The sequence below is a fragment of the Dermacentor albipictus genome, chromosome 2 (assembly GCF_038994185.2).
Source record: "Dermacentor albipictus isolate Rhodes 1998 colony chromosome 2, USDA_Dalb.pri_finalv2, whole genome shotgun sequence".
Taxonomy (NCBI): Eukaryota; Metazoa; Arthropoda; class Arachnida; order Ixodida; family Ixodidae; genus Dermacentor; species Dermacentor albipictus.
This window is the reverse complement of record NC_091822.1, coordinates 185,750,348-185,770,208: the sequence shown is the minus strand read 5'-3', so window position 1 is coordinate 185,770,208 and position 19,861 is coordinate 185,750,348. Positions and strand designations below refer to the sequence as shown.

Here is a 19,861-nt window from a genome sequence, read left to right as displayed (position 1 = left end):
GTACAATAAGCCTCTCTATATGGCTTTCATAGATTACGAAAAGGCATTTGATTCAGTAGAAATATCAGCGGTCATAGAGGCTTTACGTAATCAAGGAGTACAGGGCGCTTACGTAAATATCTTAGAAAATATCTACAGAGATTCCACAGCTACCGTAATTCTCCACAAGAAAAGTAGGAAGATACCCATAAAGAAAGGGGTCAGACAAGGAGACACAACATCTCCAATGCTATTCGCTGCATGCTTGGAAGAAGTATTCAAGCTATTAAACTGGGAAGGCATAGGAGTTAGGATCGACAGCGAATATCTCAGCAACCTTCGGTTTGCAGATGACATTATTCTGTTCAGCAACACTGCGGACGAGTTACAACAAATGATTGAGGAGCTTGGCAGAGAGAGTGTAAGAGTGGGATTGAAGATCAATATGCAGAAGACAGAGATAATGATAAATAGCCGGGCAAAGGAACAAGAGTTCAGAATCGCCAGTCGGCCTCTAGAGTCTGTGAAGGAGTTCGTTTACCTAGGTCAATTAATCACAGGGAACCCTGATCATGAGAAGTAAATTCACAGAAGAATGAAACGGGTTGGATCGCATACGGCAGACATCGACAGCACCTGACTGGAAGCTTACCATTATCATTGAAAAGGAAGGTGTACAATCAGTGCATTTTGCCGGTGATGACATATGGGGCAGAGACTTGGAGACTGACAAAGAAGCTTGGGAACAAGTTAAGGACCGCGCAAAGAGCGATGGAACGAAGAACGTAAGGCATAACGTTAAGAGACAGAAAAAGAGCTGTGTGGATCAGAAAGCAAACAGGTATAGCCGATATTCTAATTGACATTAAGAGAAAAAAAATGGCTGTGGCTTAGCTAAGGTTAAGCCCAGGATGCGAAGCATACTAGCCTTTATTTTAGTTGTTGAACCACTGTTTAGCCTGGTGAACTGCAGTTGCTTGGCTATATTCGGTTCGGCTAGACGAAGAAACAACTCATGCAGGCGAGCGCACGAGTTGAGCCTCCGCTTTTGCAGCTGTTATGACGTAGCTACGCGGCCGCGCGCGGCGCAGCAAGGAAGAGCGTGGTTGTGCCGCTAGTATGCTTCGCATAAAAAAATGGAGCTGTGCAAGCCACGTAATGCGCACGTTAGATAACCGGTAGACCATTAGGGCTATAGAATGGGTGACAAGGGAAGGGAAGCGCAGTCGAGAGCGGCAGAATCTAGGTGGGTCGATAAAATTAGGAAATTCGCGGGCGCTAATTGGAATCGGTTGGCCTAGGACAAGGGTAATTAGAGATCGCAGGGAGAGGCCTTCGTCTTGCAGTGGACATAAAATAGGCTGATTATGATGATGCAAACGCGTATAGTTTCAGAATGAAAGGGAGTTTCAAGAGTGATCAATCAATCAATCAATCAATCAATCAATCAATCAATCAATCAATCAATCAATCAATCAATCAATCAATCAATCAATCAATCAATTTTCACGTGAACAGAGATAACCATTACACCATTTTATGCAGATGAACCCCAGAAATTATTGAAGAGTTGTGATAGGGGCTCAAATAATTAATACAAGCTGGTATAAAAAGAGAAGCGAGAAGTGGGGACATTTTTGTTATCGCAGAAAAATGACACAATACTTCTGTTTATTCAATGCAAGAATTGAAGGAGCATGAAATACGTGTACTAAAGTGGGCTTCTAATTATATTCCATGAGAAAGAAAAACGTACTGTTATAATTAGGTTCTAAAGGAATCAGTGATTTTTTTTCTTACTATGTTTTGAGGGAATAAATTCTACAGTATAGAAACGCTAATGCATTCGTGCATTAAATCTACGACATGCCGTCATGTAGTCTATCTAAAGAAAGCAAATCCTTCAGATGTGATCTCAATAAGCTGTTGTAACGAGATTACCGCATAGATTAACATTTTTTTTTCTTGCACTTTCACCGTTGGTGTCCTTGTCTCATTCTGACGCCTTTCATAATCGACCGTATTTTTCTTTCATTGCCTGTATTCCTGTCGTGCTGCTATAGACGCAAATTCAGGATTACAGACACACTCAGTGGTTCTGTTTGCGACTCTCACATGCCATCAGGCACCCCTAACTCTCGGAGGTTGCATTGAATGCCTATAGCTAAACCGTTGGTACTATCAAGTGATTGTAGAGGAGTAGAGGTATTCAGTGCAACTCTACATAATCATATATATAAAACATTCACGGTCTTCGTTTCCCTCAGCAGAGCCACCGCAATTCGCTTTAGAAGCAGAAAGAGAAGCGATGTGAAAATAAACACACACATGACACAAAAAGCGGCACATCCTCACACCCAATTTTTTTTTTGCTTCTATGCCGTAAAGTCTTCTAAACAAGGCCTACGCGAGATACAGTAAATTTGAGGAACAAGAAAAATATGGTAACGTGTTAATTTACTGCACAACACTGATGAACACGAGGATCTATAAAATCAGAGGGAAGCTGTAGCGAGATGCTTGATTCGGCTGAAGAACTAGGAGGTCAGCCACGACCCTTGGACAGAAAAAAAAAAAAATTATCCAGCGGCCGTGGGCCACCTTTCAGCACCAAGCTCCGCTGTATCTACAGTACGAGAGACGCAAGGGCGCGATTATTGCGAGTATACGGCCTCACGAGGAAGGCGCCGCACGCAGTGAAAGTGAGGGCGGGTGAACAGCGTAAGTAAGGGGCAACGCTGAAAAGGAGCGCGGTGGCAAGAAAGCCGGAAACGAACAAAACAAAAGGAAAGAAAAGCGAAGCCCTAGTGCGGCCATTACAGTCACCAGTGTCGGCTTCTAATTGGCCGCCAGGGGCTGCTGTCCCGCTCGTAATTGGATTGGCGACGACCGCCTGTTGAGGCCCAGCAGCGCCATATCATGCGTACGGGCGTCTATTAGGTGTCGTTATGTCGGGGCGTCAATGTTTCAGCCCTCGCTCGCAGCTCCCTGTCGGTTTGGGGAAAGGCACGTGGTCTTTCTTCCGGCTCCGCAAGCGGGAAGCCCGGACAACGCGTTCGCTCCCTCTTTTTCCCATTTGTCCGTAGCCGCCGTCGCTTGTTTGTACCGGCGTGTACGCGCAAGGAGCAATCTTGGGAGGCGAGATGGAGGGATTGAGAGAGGAGGTCAACGGAAGGGAGGCCATTTGGAAGAGAGGCGCGCGATGCTTCCCGCAGCGGCCACGTTGTTCGAGCAGCGCTGTTTGCGCGCTCGAGACGTCCAGGCGCCAGGAAGTTGGGGAGCGAAGGAAGAGGGGGAGGAGGTCGCGGGGGCGAGAGGCCACCAGCGCCGCGGTCGTATACGTGCATCCTCGTCTACTAGCCGCAGGGGCTTCCTTCGTTTACGGTCGCCGCAGCCCATAAACGACCGGCGACGCCCCGGCCTAGCAAGCGCGGGCTGCACGTGCATGGTGGCACTATCGGAGCTAGGAGACAGAAGTGTGTGTGTGGGGGGGGGGGGGATGTAGTAAGGGATGCTGGGACGTATACGGCCGGCAACGAAATTGCCAAGGCAACGGTAGGCTGCGCACGCGGAGACCGAGAATCTCGAGCTGAGAATACAGCAGCTCGGATGGCGGAGGGAAGTGACGACGAACGGTACCGAGAGAACGCGGTACACGAAAATATAGGAGAAAGAACTGCTCGAATTCACAGAGTGGTCGCGAATGTACCAGAGAGAGAGAGAAAGAGAGAGAGAGAGAAGGTCGTTAAGTATAGGAAGTAGGGGCCCTGCACGAGGAAGAGAAATAGCGCCCACCTATCACGCGGTGAGCGTCGAGCAACGCAGCGTTCGGCGCGGCAACGAAACGTGCGCCTGAGCGAACGGAACGAACCAAAGAACTCGGTGTCTCGGAGGGGAAACGATCTACGCCAGCCAAACGTCGTGATCGGCACGGGCAGAGAGATAGATAGTGATCTAAACCGGGAGCACGGCGAAGCGTCGTCAGGGGAGAGGGAGTCCCGCGACGCGCCTGGCAGCGGTCCCAATGCGCGCGCGGCGCGCCTCCTGTCGGGGCAGCGCCGTACATTGAGAGGAGGGGGTCTTCTGTGTTTGCCGCAAGATGGCTCTGCGTGTGCGGAAAGCGCAGAAGAAATTCAGCGGAAACGCACTTCGCAACTCGTGTAATTGTGACTTCTGTACGTTACATGTTCATAATTACCGATATACACCGCAGTATAACTTTCCACGGCTCGTTTCGAAGGCAACACCGCATTCACTAGAGGCGCGTTTGCACCGCTTGGAAGCATCGAGCTCGTGGCTGAGTGGTAGCGTCTCCGTCTCACACTCCGGAGACCCTGGTTCGATTCCCGCCGGGCCAATCTTGGAAGTTGCTTTTTATTTATGAAGCGCCTGCCGTGATTTATCGCTCACGGTCAACGCCGCAAACGCCGACGCCGACACCGACGCCGACACCGACGCCGACGACACCGGCTTTTCTGCGACACGAGCTCCTTAACGCTATCGCGTTAAAACATGCTCGAGGAGATAAGGCGCGGAGACGGCACATCTTATGCCGAGTGTGACAACGGCTCCCCACCCTCCTGTCTCCTAGTACGTTGTACACGTCGAGAACAAATGGACGAAGGACGGGACGATCCTGTGGCACGGGCTGTAGGGTGAGATATGTTGCAGTGAAATTCTGGGCATCCTTAATCTTCCTTTCCCTCAGGTCTTCCGTGTTTTTTAGTGCCCTCGACAAGCTTTCAGAGACGAGCCCGCACTCCGTCTTTATTTAAGGAAACGCACATACATGCATCTTACGAAACGGTAAAGAAAAGAAAAAGAACAGGCGGAAATGCCCCGAGTCGGATGGAAACATCAGTCGACGCGAAAGCTTTAGGATGATAGGCGCGGTGTTTTTCTAAGCTGTTCAGGGACGCCGAGAGTGAGCAGGGGAAAACATACGCGGACCAATATATCGTCGCCCCAAGAAAAACCCACAAACCCATAGATGGTGTTAAGAGAACAAAAATGAAAGTTTGTGCGGAGTTCACGACCGTGCGTAGGCCGGTGGAGTGCGATCTTTTTTGCATAAATATGCGCCTCTTTTACAAGACAGCTACGGAATACGACGGAAAAAGAAAGATATAAGCACTGAAGTGTAAGGAACAGCGAAAGGCGTATGCAAAAAGCTGGCTGAAACTGATCGCGTGCCTACGACGATGCGTGTCGGGGGGTGCCATCGCATGCAGTGCCGGTCAAAAAAAAAAAAAGAAGAGAATGCGTTGGGAGTAGGATAAGAAAAACCGTTTTGGGGGCCGAAGCGTGCATATGGGATGAAGCCTCGGGCCGGTCCCTGCGCACGCTAGGGTCGACTCCACCGCACGACTTGCCTTCGCGACGGAGAAGTGGGTCTCACGCGGGCGGATTGGTGCGAAGCCTTTATGAATCGCCGTTTCCCCTTTTATGACCTCTCGATGGCCGGGAAATCAGAGCAGGAGCATAGAAGGAAAGAAATAATAAGAAGAGTAAAATGGGGTGGGTGCCTCAGATCCTTCGCTAAATTGTGACGCTCTTATGCTTAGATCTTTATACGGTTTAAACACAGTGACTGTTGCTTTCAACTTCTTAAATTTCCATTCTTTAGCTGCTCTTTGCGGCCTCTTTACTGTATGAACTTGTGATGGTGTATTGGCCGGATATCCGAAGTAATGTTGCGTGCGACGGCTTCGCGGAACTTCGAAGCCAGTCGTGTGAGCAAGGCGACGAGTTTGTTATGCATGAATTCCGCGCGAAGCGTGCACTTCGGGGTGGCCGCTGAAGCGTCGCGTAAATCATTAAAAATCTAAGCTAGGGCGAACCACATTAAAGCGCGCACGCACGCACGCACGCACGCCCACGCACGCACACACACACACACACACACACACACACACACACACACACACACACACACACACACACACACACACACACACACACACACGCACACGCACACACGCACGCACACATTATATATACAAGTATTTCCCCCTATGTTGTACTTTGGTGTCTTTGTTCGTTGGCTTATGATACGATTAATTTCTTCTCGTTCACATACATACATACATACATACATACATACATACATACATACATACATACATACATACATACATACATACATACATACATACATACATACATACATACATACATACATACATACATACATACATACATACATACATACATACATACATACCTTTGTGGGCACGCTCGTAATGAAGGTTACGCGTTGACTTAAAAAGTGCGAAGGCGTTGAATTAAGCGGTTCACCTCCGGCTTTGCTTAGATGTACTCTCAGCAAAGTTACAGCAACGATTCGCCAGTACTCGCGCGAACGCTGACGGAATAAGTTGGACTCGAGTCTTCTTTTTCTTGCTTCTCTTTACAAGCGCGGGCCTTTACTGCAAGTCATTGCACGGACGACGAAAGAAGGAAATCGTAAAGTGCAAAGTAGGCTGTGAATATTACGCTGCACGCGTCGTTTCAGTGGCTCGTAAAAGGTTTGCGATTCCTACGACTATAGTTCTTGTTGGGCTAATTGGTGAAACACTGCTATTAGAAAACAAAAGCATGCTCATGCTCGCGAGAAGTGCACGTGCAAATTTACGCACATGCGCTGAGAAGGACAGGCAAAACGAGGCGCGCCGCTGCATACCAACAGGCGCCTCCAAGCACAAGTAGCGTGCTTGGTGTCCGTGCCTGGACCTCAGTCATTCTATACCGGCACTCATCGTATGCGTGCCGATATAACAAAGGCAGCACGGAACGAAGCGCCCAACACTTCCAGCAAGAAGAGCGCGCCTTTCGCGAAACACCCTGTTGGATATGGTATGCAAATGAACTCTGGCTGCACTGCCAGCGGCCACTCTCGTTTTAGCCCGCGCATGTGTTCTGTTTTCTGTTAGCATTCGAGCGCCCGAACGCTCGTCCTGTTCGGCATTAGCGTGACAGCGCGAGAGCGCGCGCGTGTATGTGCGTGCGTGCTTGTGTGTTGGTGTGCGTGCGTATGTAAACCTGTTGAACCTGTGTTTGTCTTACGCGTCCGCTGCGTGGCGTTGCTGATGCGCATAGGCCTGGCCCTTGTAAAAACCATGCACAATATTCTGCTGCACCTCAAGAGAGTTGAGAAGTCTATTCAAATCTATTGAAGGCGACAAAAGGTATCATAGAGAATTACTGCGCGAATGAAAAATAAGAAATAGAAAAAGTAACACCCCATAAAAAATAGACTGAAACCCTGCAAGCGCAGACCTCTAGAACAATAGCTATAGTATTGCCCTCTTGTGCGGGGCACCCTTATTTGCGTTTGTACAGTATTCAGCATAGCCGAATCGTTAGGAATGTAGCACGGCCGCTTCCGTTACATTGCTTTTAGATCCACTTACATAGACGTTGCCTACTTTCTCGGTCACTTTTCCTACGCGGCGATGCTGGATACTGGCATGAAACGCGGAATTCCGCTTTGACGTATAAGGATATTACAGGCTAAAAAGAAACGAGCTTGTACTGTAGACTTGTTTGACACCATACTGTAGTTGTGCCATACGGCTGTTACAAGCGTGGAAGAAACGTTTAGAAAACCTCCGCATAGTTAGCAAACTCCGCTTATATGGACGCTGCGCGAGGCTGCTGGTCTTGAGTCGTGATCCATGCATATACATGTATACAGACACGGGCATGCAGGAACTGAGAGAACCTAGATGAGTGATTCCCGCCGTAAAAGATGGAACTATAGTTGCTTTTCGGAAAAGTTCTACCGTTGCATCCTTCCCCCGCCCCCCCCCTCCCCCCCCGCGCCCCCTATTTTTTTCTTTTCTTTTTTATTGACAGGTGCTTCTGTATACTCGGAGGAGGGAGCGTCGCTGCTTAGCGGTCTATGGCAAGTGTTATGAACATGGCAAATGAAGACTGCTTAGACGCAATCTTAGAAGGAGTATCAGAAGCATCTTTGAATACTGCTTACAATCTGACCTAGAAGCAGTCTTTAATGCAGTCTTGAAGTCTGCGTAGGAGGCAGCCCGGAAACGGTTACGGAAGCAATGCTTAGAAGCTTTCTGCTGTGGACACTGTTAAATTCCGCGATATTGTAAAATTCGCCACCTTGTCGTCTCTGATTGGTCTTCAGGGCTGCTGCGGCCTTTCTGATTGGCTAAAAACGCCGACGCGGTGCAATTTGTCAGTGTGCAGAACAGCGCCCTTAGAAGCAGCCTTGAAGACCGTTTATAAGCGCGCAGCACCTGCGAGCTAGCGCCTGCGGCGTGGACTAGTGATCCACCCTACATCATAATGCAACACATATATAGGTCTGCGACCAAAACGAAATTTGGCCTGGGGTTCGTGAAAACCCTTTTAGTCGAGTCGGCCGCGTATACGTGCGCTGTGTCAGTTTTGGACAGCGTGAGAGCAATGCCAAGCGAGCGCCACCGCGGGTCAACTTAATCTCGGTGCACCAGCGGCAGGCGCCGTCACGCCTCCCTCCCCCACTCCCCCCTTCCCTCCTGAGGAAACGTGGTATCCGATGAAATGCGATATCTGGGAGCTACAGGCCTGCAGTCGACGTGCCTTGGCTGTGGTCTTCCGTCGGAGCGCGTTTCTGCTGGTCCACGATCGTGTGTCACCCCCCCACCCCCCTTTCTGTTTCCTTTGTGCGCCCCTATTGTCTTCAGCTTGTCAACGCCCGATTTTTTTCAGGTTCTTTATATACGCTCCTCTTCGCACAGATTCTTTTACAGCACATATACCGGAAGCTAGCTTCCGCTTCCGCTGTAGTATTCATTAGCTCCATCGGGCGTGGGTGGGGAGCGATCCCACAACCTTCGCATTGGTTGTGGGATCGTTCCTTACCCGCGGCAAAATTGTTTTATCATCCAGTTTCATTTCCATTAATTTATCGTTTCTTTATTTCATTTATTAAGCACAAGTAATTTCCCCAATGTTGGCCTTGGTGTCAGTGCTTGTTGGCTTCAAAAGATATATATATATATATATATATATATATATATATATATATATATATATATATATATCAGTGGAGCACAGCACACGGAAGAACAAGTGCGGCCTGCCACGTCAGGCGGGCTGCAACGGAAGCAAATGTCTCAGTCGTAGTTGCACTCCCGGCCGCTTGGCTGCACCGAACGGGGACGGGACGCGTCTGCTTCCACGAGCGACAGCGTTCCAAGCGAGTTCCTCACGTATTTTCTATGCCGATCCTACACAACAGACCACGACTGGTGGTGCTGCGGCGGATGACAACGTTTTCGATGCACGCGGCAGGCCGCACCTCTTTCTTTCTTCTTTTTTAAATCCAGCGGCCGTGCATAGAATCACAGGATCCAGCACATAAATAGTTCAAAGAATAGAAGCACGCAGAAAAAATAACAGGACTTTACCGACGTTTCGGCAGCGGGACCGGCCTTCGTCGGAGTGATACACACATGTAACGGTGACGATATATAAGGCAACAATGATGTGTCATTTCACCGCACTGTTGCTGGGTTTAAAACGAATTGATAAAAACACCTGCGTAAACAGGGCAAGTGGTGCGACAAAAATGTGCGACTATAGAAAATTCACACGTTAAAGAAAAAAAAAAAAGAAAGGCGGGCCGGGGCGGCAGTGGGCATGTGGAACCGGCACGATCAAATGTCGACATAAAAGAGAAAAGTAGGGAAACATGACGGCTGTAAATGCACGTGCACCTATTTTGGCGTCATACCGACCAAAATTGGTAGGGATGAATGTATATTTAAAATGATTATAAGGGGTGAGGAAACTCGCGAGGAGTTAGCACAATAATCGGGTAAAGAGGAAAGTTTGTCAGCACTTTCATTGATTCCACAAGCTACCGCTTTCAATTTTTTAATTAGGTACCATTCGCGAAGCTCTCTTTCAGGTTCGGAACGAAAACCAGATTGAAGAATTGTTGCGGTAATTTTAATAAATCAATGGTCCGGAATACCCACGTGTTTTGGTAGCGGAAGATTAGGGAGTGTAGCAGCATGACAATTATGGTTGTTAACGTGGTATCTGAACGGCGCTTCAGTTTGTCCAACGCACTATAATTTACAAACAGAACATTCGAGCAAATATATGCAGTTGTCAATGTCGCACGTAAAATTACTTTAAATTTTCATGTGCAAATCGGAGGCAGTGCTTTTGGCAATGCATGATGTCGTCATGTATGCACAAACCATGCACCGTGTTTTCATGCAAGGTTGGCAACCCGAAGTCTCAGGAATCCTTGTTTTAGATCAGGTTGAGATGTCATGCAGATTACTAGACCGTCTTAAGACTACCGGAGGTGGTTCTGGAAACGTAACTTTAAGCTAACCACTCTGCGCTACTATGTTGAAATGTTTTTTAACGATTGACTAAACATTGGGAACCGATGCTGAGCGGATTAGAACAATGTTACTTTGTGTTTGATGGGCTACTGGTTTTTTCGCGCGGAACAAATCCCTCCGATTCAGCGCGTCGGCCCTCTTAAATTACGATTGTAGATAGCCTATTTAAGGGGCTCCGAAATGTACTTTTTCAGATCACTTCATTCTCTTCTCATTATCTTTCATCAACCTTTGAATAAACCGCGCAAGTTTCGCACTAGAAATCGTCTCGTCCTTGCCCGGTCGCCATGGTCTACCGGATACCTGCAGCCCGCCGAAAATTCCACGCTACCCCATTAGTAACGTCGGTCGAGCTTCGATACGCAGGCGTCGCTACAACTCGGCAGCAGTACGATACGCTACCCTGGAGTACGCAACAGTGGACCGAACCAAGGTGACGTTGTTTGCCGTCGCTGGGATAACTCAGACTATTTTTTGCATTCTGCCCATAGATAATTAGCCTTACTGAATTAAGCAACTTCTGAATTATAAGTAGATGAAAAGTGCGAATGAGAAAATTGTGGAGCAACATGAAAAACTCCCGATACAGCTTTCTGTTGCTCAATACGTACTACATAAACGTGTTTTTCCTCGCGTGAAGAAAGCCCGCGGCGAAACGCAAAATAGTCGCACGACTGGCCGCTCGAGGCACTTTGCGAGTATTCGCAGGCGTGAGACAACAGTTTCAAAAAGAAGCTTCCACTGAGATACCAAACTGCACAATAAACTTCTGTTAGTCATGTTCCGTAATGCAGTCCTTTACGGCAATAAGTTCCGGTTGAGATATTGCAAAAAAAAAAAGAACTTCAACATCGATTATGAACGCGTTACACCCGCCTGGGCCACTGTCCTGTAAATACATTATTACTGCTGTGGAACTGTTGTCTTGGAACTATTCTCTGTGTATTTGGCATCCACCTGCGTTTCCTGCCGAGGACAGCTATTCATTCAGAAATCTGGGGTCTGTATTGGTTCCAGAGTAGCATCCGTCCTTAGCGACATCTTTTTGTCAAAAATTGATGGCGCCACCAGTGACGACTTGGGTAGAATAGCTGTTCGTGTTCTTCGCTATGTGGGCGACTGCCTGCTTTTTGCTGACAGAGGAGGGCTGGAGGACGGGGTTCTTGACGCTCGGAAGGTATTTAAGAAGTCGGGCCTAGTACTTCACGGTTGAACACCCTCATGAGAACGCGTAACAGTATTTTATGTTTCTGTGACTCGATGTGTTGAATCGGGTACGGCGATCGAATTTTCACCCTCGTTAAGTGCGCACTGTAAATATGTTATTCTCGAGCAGGAAACCGTCGTTGAATTGAATCCATTCAGAATGCAGAGCCTAGCATCCTTTGTAGCGAGTGTAACTAAAGAAGGCGGTGATGGACAGTGGTCACTTCTTTGTACTTTCCCACACGGCTATATTGACACGTGTACTTGTTTATCTTTCTCCGTTGACCGCTTTTCACCGACTAACAAATGTTAGACGCTATCACTCGGCGCAGGAACGAGCCTGCATGTATTGGAAGTTTCTTGAATGTTATTGATACTTCTATCCATTGCCTGTTTTTACCGTACCTTGTGTAATATTATTGTGGGTGCGACGCGAATTGTGTAGTAGCTTTTGGAAGACGCACGGGCACTAGTGATTACGCTGGAAGCGCCTTTGAGTCATGCATGAAAGCGGAAGCACTTGACCAGCAGATCAGATTTTTGACGATCGCCGACTGTGTTCGCCGCTGTCGTTTTGCTTCGAGTGTAACCTGCTTCCTGGGCACAAGTTTGCCAAATAAAGAGTTAGTTTCGTCGTTCACAGTTTTCCAATACTGTGTTCTTTACCGTCGCGACAACGTGGCAATATTATCCGAGGGGAACAGCAATCAAGAGGTGACCTTCTCACTATTAAATTAAAGTTCTTTTTGATGGAGGTACTTCTGCCAACGTCATTGCATATTACCTACAATCAAAAAAGAAAAGGAAAAAAAAACGGGAAGGAAAAAGAAGAAAGCAACGACATTCTGGCAGGGGCTGCGAGGTTTCTTTCAAGTTTAGCCAGCCTATGAAATTTTTTTCTCATCCACCTACACACATCCGCGAGCAGAGGACAGTGACAACGCGATATGCTTTCCCTGTACAGACGCACGAAAGCTGTAGCCATGCATAAATCAGATCGCGAATCTTCAGAATCACACGTTTCTGCCAACTTTTTCCCCTAGAAAGCACGCGAGATCAAGGAACATAGCAGGGCAAAAAGACAAGTAAGGAAACAGACAGGGATAGCGCGGTAGCAGATGGTTAAACTTCCAGACGAAGCGGGTCAACGCCGGAACAATGAGAAATAAAACAGAGCTCTACCGTAACAACGGCGTCTCGACACGTCCTGGCGCTGAAAAGAAAAAGAAGCATCGCTTCTGATCTTGAGAATAAATAAGGACGAAGCCTCCATCGCCGGCGAAGCGTCGTGTAGTAGGCCATTCTCCGGCGCCTCCGCTGCAGCTGGTGCCACCCTGCAGGGCCGGTTCCTTCGCACGTCCTCCGAGCACGGCAGGTAAACACCGATATTTCCCTTTTTTAGTCCCTTTTATCCCAGTTTCCACCGCTTCACTTCCGACTTCTTCTGTCGTAGCAGAGCACTCGATGTGCTCCGCGGACCACGATAAATGTTCGATAGAAGAGAAAATGGGATCTCTGCTTTTCGATTCCGATCCCTCTCTCTCTTTCTCTCTCTCTCTTTCTTTTCCGGCGGGCACATAGCGATGTCTTTTGTGTCGATAAAACCGTGCATCGTTTTGAAAGCTACGCAGTCTAGTTAGAACCATCAAATGCGCACTTAAAGGAGCGACGAGCTCTGAGAATCTTTATTGTGCGTAATAGCTACTGCTGCTAGATCAAAACACACAACCCTGTGCGTTTTGATCGAACCGCTGTGGTATTAACTAGTGTTAATCGCCAATCGTTCAAATCGATGACTCACTCAAGCAGGTGAACTTCATTCCATTATTCCCTCATCGTCGTCAGTTGCTTCAACTGCCTTCTGTTTGGGTGTCGTCGTCTGTTAGCTGTTGTAGAATGTGGTGTCGAAGTCTACAGAATGCTGCATAGCTCAGCGAGACACGCATATATGACGCTTCTGGCTGAACCTCGTAGTTTCTCCCCGGTCCAGCTTCACATATTGATGACATTTGGCGGTATGTTTTGCTTAGTATAGTAAGTTTGAATGCTGTACTGGCCTGTTCAGGCTAAACCAGAGGTCAGGAGTCTTCTGTGATACTGGACCGACACCTAACGAAGAACTATTTCTCTTAAGTGGAAGAAATACTGACACCACCTGTACTGAGATGGCAAGACTTCCACCACGTATACGACAGCATACAGAAGTCGTTTCGTTTTACTAGTGACAGGTGGCGCGACCATTGATTCCGCTGAGAAAAATTTGCTTGTTACATCGCTTGCCGACCCTAGCTGCTCCTCTCATGCAGCGCGCCTTTCAGTTCCAACAAACTAACTTTGTTTCTACTTTCTAATTCCTCGCATTAAGTTAAAGAACCATCCCTTCGAAAAGAAAACATGTAATCAATCAATCAATCAATCAATCAATCAATCAATCAATCAATCAATCAATCAATCAATCAATCAATCAATCAATCAATCAATCAATCAATCAATCAATCAATCAATCAATCAATCAATCAATCAATCAATCACACGAGTGACAATGCTGTGCCGTCCTTCCGCCACCTTTTGACCGGTCTTTCATTCGCTTCGCTTCATTCATGTGCACTCATGCGCCCAGCTCCGTACCCTGTTCCATTTACTGCCTTTCTTTTTTTCATCTGCGGCGGCGTCGCAGGCGACGCGTGTTTATGATTCATTCCAGTGTTGTGTCTAAACGAGCTATTAAGCGAAACACTGCTAAATTCGACTTCTGTTGGAAGTTAAAGATCGACCGAGACAGTGATTTGCACCAGGAGAACCTTTTCGGCGTACGGAGCACTGTATGCTTCTTTCAACTGGCTCGTTCGGCCTAGCTTTTGCAATGCTGCACGGTATTCTAAGAAAATGTATAGGGGCCATTTCACGGGGTTTGGGGTGAGGCGTAGCGACCGAGATGGAAGTGCTCGGCTCAGCGCAATAAAAAAAAAAAAAGGAGGGAGGTGAAGTTGACTACGAGAAAATGGCTTGAGGCTCGGTAGGGGCCAGGGCGCACGCCCACTGTTGGTACACCTGGCAACAGCGACATCCCTACGTGCAGTTGCATTTTTCTCGGTCCCTCCAGCGCCGGAGAGAGCCCATGCATGCACCATGCGGTCTTGTGCGCACAGTTCCTTGGCACTCCGGTTGCTCTCTCTCTTTCTTTTTGTATTGAACAGTGCCGAGAACAGCGCGTTCGTAGCATACGCAAGCGCCATCATGAAGCTCAGACGAGTGCGTTCATTTCGGCGCGGGGCGCACAAGGCCCTTCGTTTGGAGGCTGAATTGCCTCCCCGCTACGCGAACAGAAAAGCACGGATCGCCGTCAGGCCGCTTTCTTGATTTTTTTTATTATTATGTTTCCTTTCTTTCCCCCGAATCGCCAGCGGAGCAGCAGACGACGACACAGCAGCAGACGGCACACGGTCGCATGGTGAAAAGCGCTTGCTGTGGTTGCGCGTCCATTGTTATTGCTGTCTTCTGCACGCCGTTACGCCTCTTGGCAGCCGAAGAAAAAGACAGAAGAAGCAATAAAGGCTTTCGGCAGGCAACCGTACACGTCGTGCAGGGCTCCATCTATACGTTTTTGGTTTCCATTCAGCTCTTCCGCAGTTCCCGTCGTCAGAACTTTCCTCCCCCCCCTTTTTTTTTTCGTTTAGCTTGTCCCGATCACCGTCTTCGCTACAGCAGCTCCAGTTTGGAAAGGAGAAGTCGGGCGCGGTAGCTATCAATATAGTAAAAGTAAGAAGGCAAAGCGGATTGAAAACCTTTTGGTACTCCTCTTTCTGTAACAACGAAAGGAAAAATAAACTTCAAGCTACTTCGAGAAGCGCCCGAAGCAACAAGCTTTGCGCGTAATACCGTTATGGATGTTATAATTTCATTCGACTTCGTGTGCACGCTCCACGAATACACGTATAAAGAACCGCATCGATTGACCGCGTTCCTTAAGCGCTTAACGTCGACCGGAGCAAACATTAAGCCCGTAACTCTGCGCAATAAAGGCCGTGTCCAAATAGCAGAGCGCTTTATTCTGCGCGCAATATTGCGGACGGCGTGGTAGCTGAAATTTCATTTTCTCATCGGCCGTGCTGTGCTAAGGTGGACGGGGGAAAGTCGAATAGCTCTGCCGAACGACCAATGGCAACATGGTAAAGGGACATTGAAAAGAAAATTGAGAAGTGTTGCCGAATCACGCTCCTGTGCATTACAATAAAAAAGAATCGTTCTAAAGAAGCCTGATAAGCGGGGGAGTAAAATTGTGAGGTAGGTGGCGACGCAGCCTTGAAGTTCCCGCACCATCTTGCCGTAACGTCATGGATTCTTTAAGAGTTGTTCTATGGGGCGTTGGCTCGGGCTAAGCTCATTTTTTTTTTTAATCGGTGAACATGAACTACATCACATATATAGCGGAGGCTGTGGTATAATTTCGACCACTTTAGGTTCATTCACGCGCACCAAAGCGCGGTACACAAACCTTATACATCACATCGACTTAAAGCAAACTCACAGAACACGGACGCAGCTTGCTTTTTATGGTATCTACTCGATTCTAATGCGAATTTTTTTTCGTCCACAAAAATGTAAACATGCGCGTTAGATTCAAGTACGAAACTAAAGCTACCGTACGGTTTGATGTGCTATGGTCCATCGGCATTATAAATTTCTGTAATCCGATACACATTAAAATGTTTTAGAGTAAAGAATAAACGCGGCATGTCATGTACATATGGCATGCTTTTGACACCAACGGATGAACATACCTCGTAATTAATTATGTATAGAACATTGTGTTAAGACACGAAAGCCCGAATGAATTATATTCGTTAGATATATTATATAGTTCAGTAGTGAAAGCTACTTTATACTGATTATAGTACAAGATGCAGTTTCTGACTTGTGTTGCACAACTTCTCGGGCTTGGACGATACTGATCCGCCCCATGATGTGCCTGCAAGTCTGCGAAGTACAGTCACTATGGCATTGACCTCGTTTTCGAGTTTCTTTAAGTGGGGTGCCCAGGATAGCTGCCTATCAAGTATTATGCCAAGAAATCGATGCTGTGTGACTGTTTACAATGCATTAATACGACAAAAAATTGCATATTCCGCGCCCATCTTACACGGACTTTCCCACACGTCAGAAGAGAGACTTCAAAGACTTTTAGCTAGAGGACTACGCCTGTGTCTAGGAGTTCCACGAGCGACTTCGAGTTCTCTTGTAATAGCTGAGGCTCGCCAATCACCATTTCCAGTTATGCGAACTACAGAAACATGCCGGCATTATTTCCGCCTTCAAACCCAGCATAAAAACCACCCATTGGCTTTAGACATAATGAATCGAGATAGAAGTTATGTTCATATAGAAATTCAAGAAAATCTTCACATATTGCCAGAAAATGAATTTTGGAACTCAGACATCGAATATCCTCCATGGCTGCTTGCAGTTCCAAAAATTGAATTATCAGTAGAAGGGATATTCAGCAAAAGAGACATGTTCATTCAAGCTGCTCAACAACTAGCACTATACCAGATATATATGCGGTATTCAGGATACACACACGTCTATACAGACGGCTCCAGTACAGCAACCTCTTCAACTTCATCATTCATTATACCGCACCTCAACAAACAAGAATCATTTAAGTTATCTCGTGCGACTTCGTCCACAACGGCTGAACTGTTCGCAATCCTATGTGCGGTAAAATTTATATTGTCAGTAGCAGAAGCGCAAAAATGGGTAATTTTCAGCGATTCACAGGCGGCACTAACATCACTCTGCAGCACAAAGGGGAAAACATTCAGCGACAGTGTAATATATGAAACACTTAAATACCTCACAAAGGCAAGCGAAGCAAAACATGCAATAGCATTCCAGTGGATACCAGGGCATTGCAACATTCCTGGCAACACAGCAGCTGATGAAGCAGCACGACAAGCGCACCTGAAAGATGATACGGCTCCGCTCCCAATATCAAAGAATGAATTACGCTGCATTATAAGGACAACGTCTTTCAACATGTCTAGAAACACTTGGTTTGACCAGAATTCTAAGAGCTCTGACTTATATCATATTGATCCATTTATTGAATTCAAATTTTCATTGTCATTAGATAGAACTATGGAAACGCTTATTCATCGATTAAGGCTAGGCACTGCCTACACAAAGCATTTCTTACACAGAATTGGCCGAGCGGAAACCCCCGAATGTGATTGCGGATTTGTAGATGAAGATATATATCACCTCCTTCTAGATTGCCCACATCACGACACACCAAGATGCCGACTTAAATCAGCGCTAAGTAAATTAGACCGCAGACCTTTCAGTTTAAGGAAACTTTTGGGCCCTTGGCCAACAACGGCCTTGCAGAAGAGCGCTTTAAAAGCACTAAAGACTTTCTTTGAAGACAGCGGCATCGCTGGACGCTATTAGTGCTTTCATTGCTCTGTTCATTTCAATGTGACTCTATATATCCATCTGTTTGGGAATTATGTTATGTTGACTGCTTTGTTGTGACTGTGAATGATTGTTTACACGATGTATATACCACCCGCTGACTAGACAATGTGCTATTAGGCAACAGTATCGTTTGTACTTTTGATACTTTCGACTACATAAGTGTGGAGACATTTGCCATGTATACTGTATGTACCCGCTGATCCGCTGACTAGAAAATGTGTTATTAGGCGACAGTATCGTTTCTACTTTTGAGACTTTCGACTACATAGGTGTGGAGACATTTGCCATAGTCTTCCTGTGGAAACGTTGCTTTATAAGTCCTGGTGCTTGTGTGAAATGATTATTTGATATGTAACCGTGAACCCTGAATGATGTATGACGGAACCACCCAAGAGATAAGGAGTAGCCGGCGCCTTAAATTGCGCGCCAACATCTCCTTATATCATATCAATAAAAAAAAAAAACTTCTCGGGCTGCTTTGTTCCGTATGTAAGAATCGGTGCTTCTGTGCGCTGATCTTGTGTGTGTGTAGTAAAGGAACATTTTGAATAAATTGCAATCACGTGTCGCTGCAGCTGCGTGAGTTCTGGTAGATTTGTGTCCGTTCTGTAAGTATACATCGGGCAGCCTTGGTCTGCAAGGCGTTTAAGAAATGCGTTATCTCAAACGCCATAGGCGGCACCGAAGATAAGATACTCTGGGCTGTTGATAGCGATAAGGAGGCATCTGCACAGGAACGCTAAGTGGCGCCCAGTCCACTGCAGATTGAATGCAATAATTTTAGAGATGCGAGGGTAATCGAAAATTTCGGGTAACGAATCAAATAGTCACTATTCGTAAATACGAATATTTTTCGAATAGTTCTCGAGCATTTCAAAACGTCAGCTGTGCGCAATCGGACACAAAACTGTTTCAAAAGTACGATAAATTTCATTCCCCGTGGGCATTAGCATTGACATGAAACACGAGAACTTGCGTGAAGTGGGGCAGACTACGCCGGTCATAGAGCCAAATTTTACCGGCTGCGCAGCAATCGTTCGCTATGTGAAGTATTCGTACAAGCTGATTATTTGTTCCTGATACTCCATTCGTGCTTTTAGTGAAGAAAGCTTCATAACGTGTAATGTAATGATAGAAACTTACTAACGTCACGAATTTTAAGATGTGAACGTCGTTTTATATCAATTGTGAATACAACTGTTCATTATTCGGAGACTGTTGGAAAAGTATTCGATATTCGATTCATTACTGGCACTATTCGATTCGGTCTCAAAAATTACTATCCGCACACCGTTCATAATTTCTTTTTTGTCCAGTTGTGAACAAATCGCCGTCGACCTCACTCTCTCCGTGAAAAAATTGTTGCGTGAACAATCCCGATCATTGCATTTATAATTTCCTGAAGTACGAAAATCGGAGTGAGTATTACAATCGCGGAGGACTGTGCTGTCCATTTCTGTCCGTGAAAATCGGGTGCCCGCTAGAAGCGAGTAAACACAGCAGTACGCAACAGCGTCGCAGTTGACAACAATTGGGAAACGCCGGCAGTGAATATGTACACGCGGAGTTGTCGACGCCTGCCGGCTTGTTTGCATGCGCGCCAATTTCCTCTCACTGAGGGTCCCCACGTCATGCTCTGCTTGTTTGCACGCTCTTCTCCTATCCTATCTTCTCCCCCCCATCCCCATATCCCCCTCCCAGATGGCGCTGAGCCGTGCTCCCTCAACGTCTCTAGAAGACAGTGCTAACCTTTCCTTTCTTCATAAAGAACCACTTCTCGTGCTTTATCTTCTTTTTGGTCAAGTACGGTCCCCGTACTGCTTTGC

The 19,861-nt window shown here is 46.8% G+C and overlaps 1 protein-coding gene and 1 long non-coding RNA gene across 2 annotated transcripts in view; one reads left to right on the top strand and one right to left on the bottom strand.

The window, feature by feature from the left end:
• LOC135920043 (brain acid soluble protein 1 homolog) overlaps positions 1 to 19,861 on the bottom strand; it is a 112,292-nt gene that overhangs the window by 14,137 nt on the left and 78,294 nt on the right. The gene's annotated exons all lie outside the window — the stretch shown is intronic.
• Positions 12,818 to 19,861, top strand: part of LOC135920055 (uncharacterized) — a 45,901-nt gene continuing 38,857 nt past the window's right edge. The window contains exon 1 of the long non-coding RNA XR_010570156.1: positions 12,818 to 12,933. This is a non-coding gene — a long non-coding RNA (uncharacterized lncRNA). The remainder of the gene's footprint in view (positions 12,934 to 19,861) is intronic.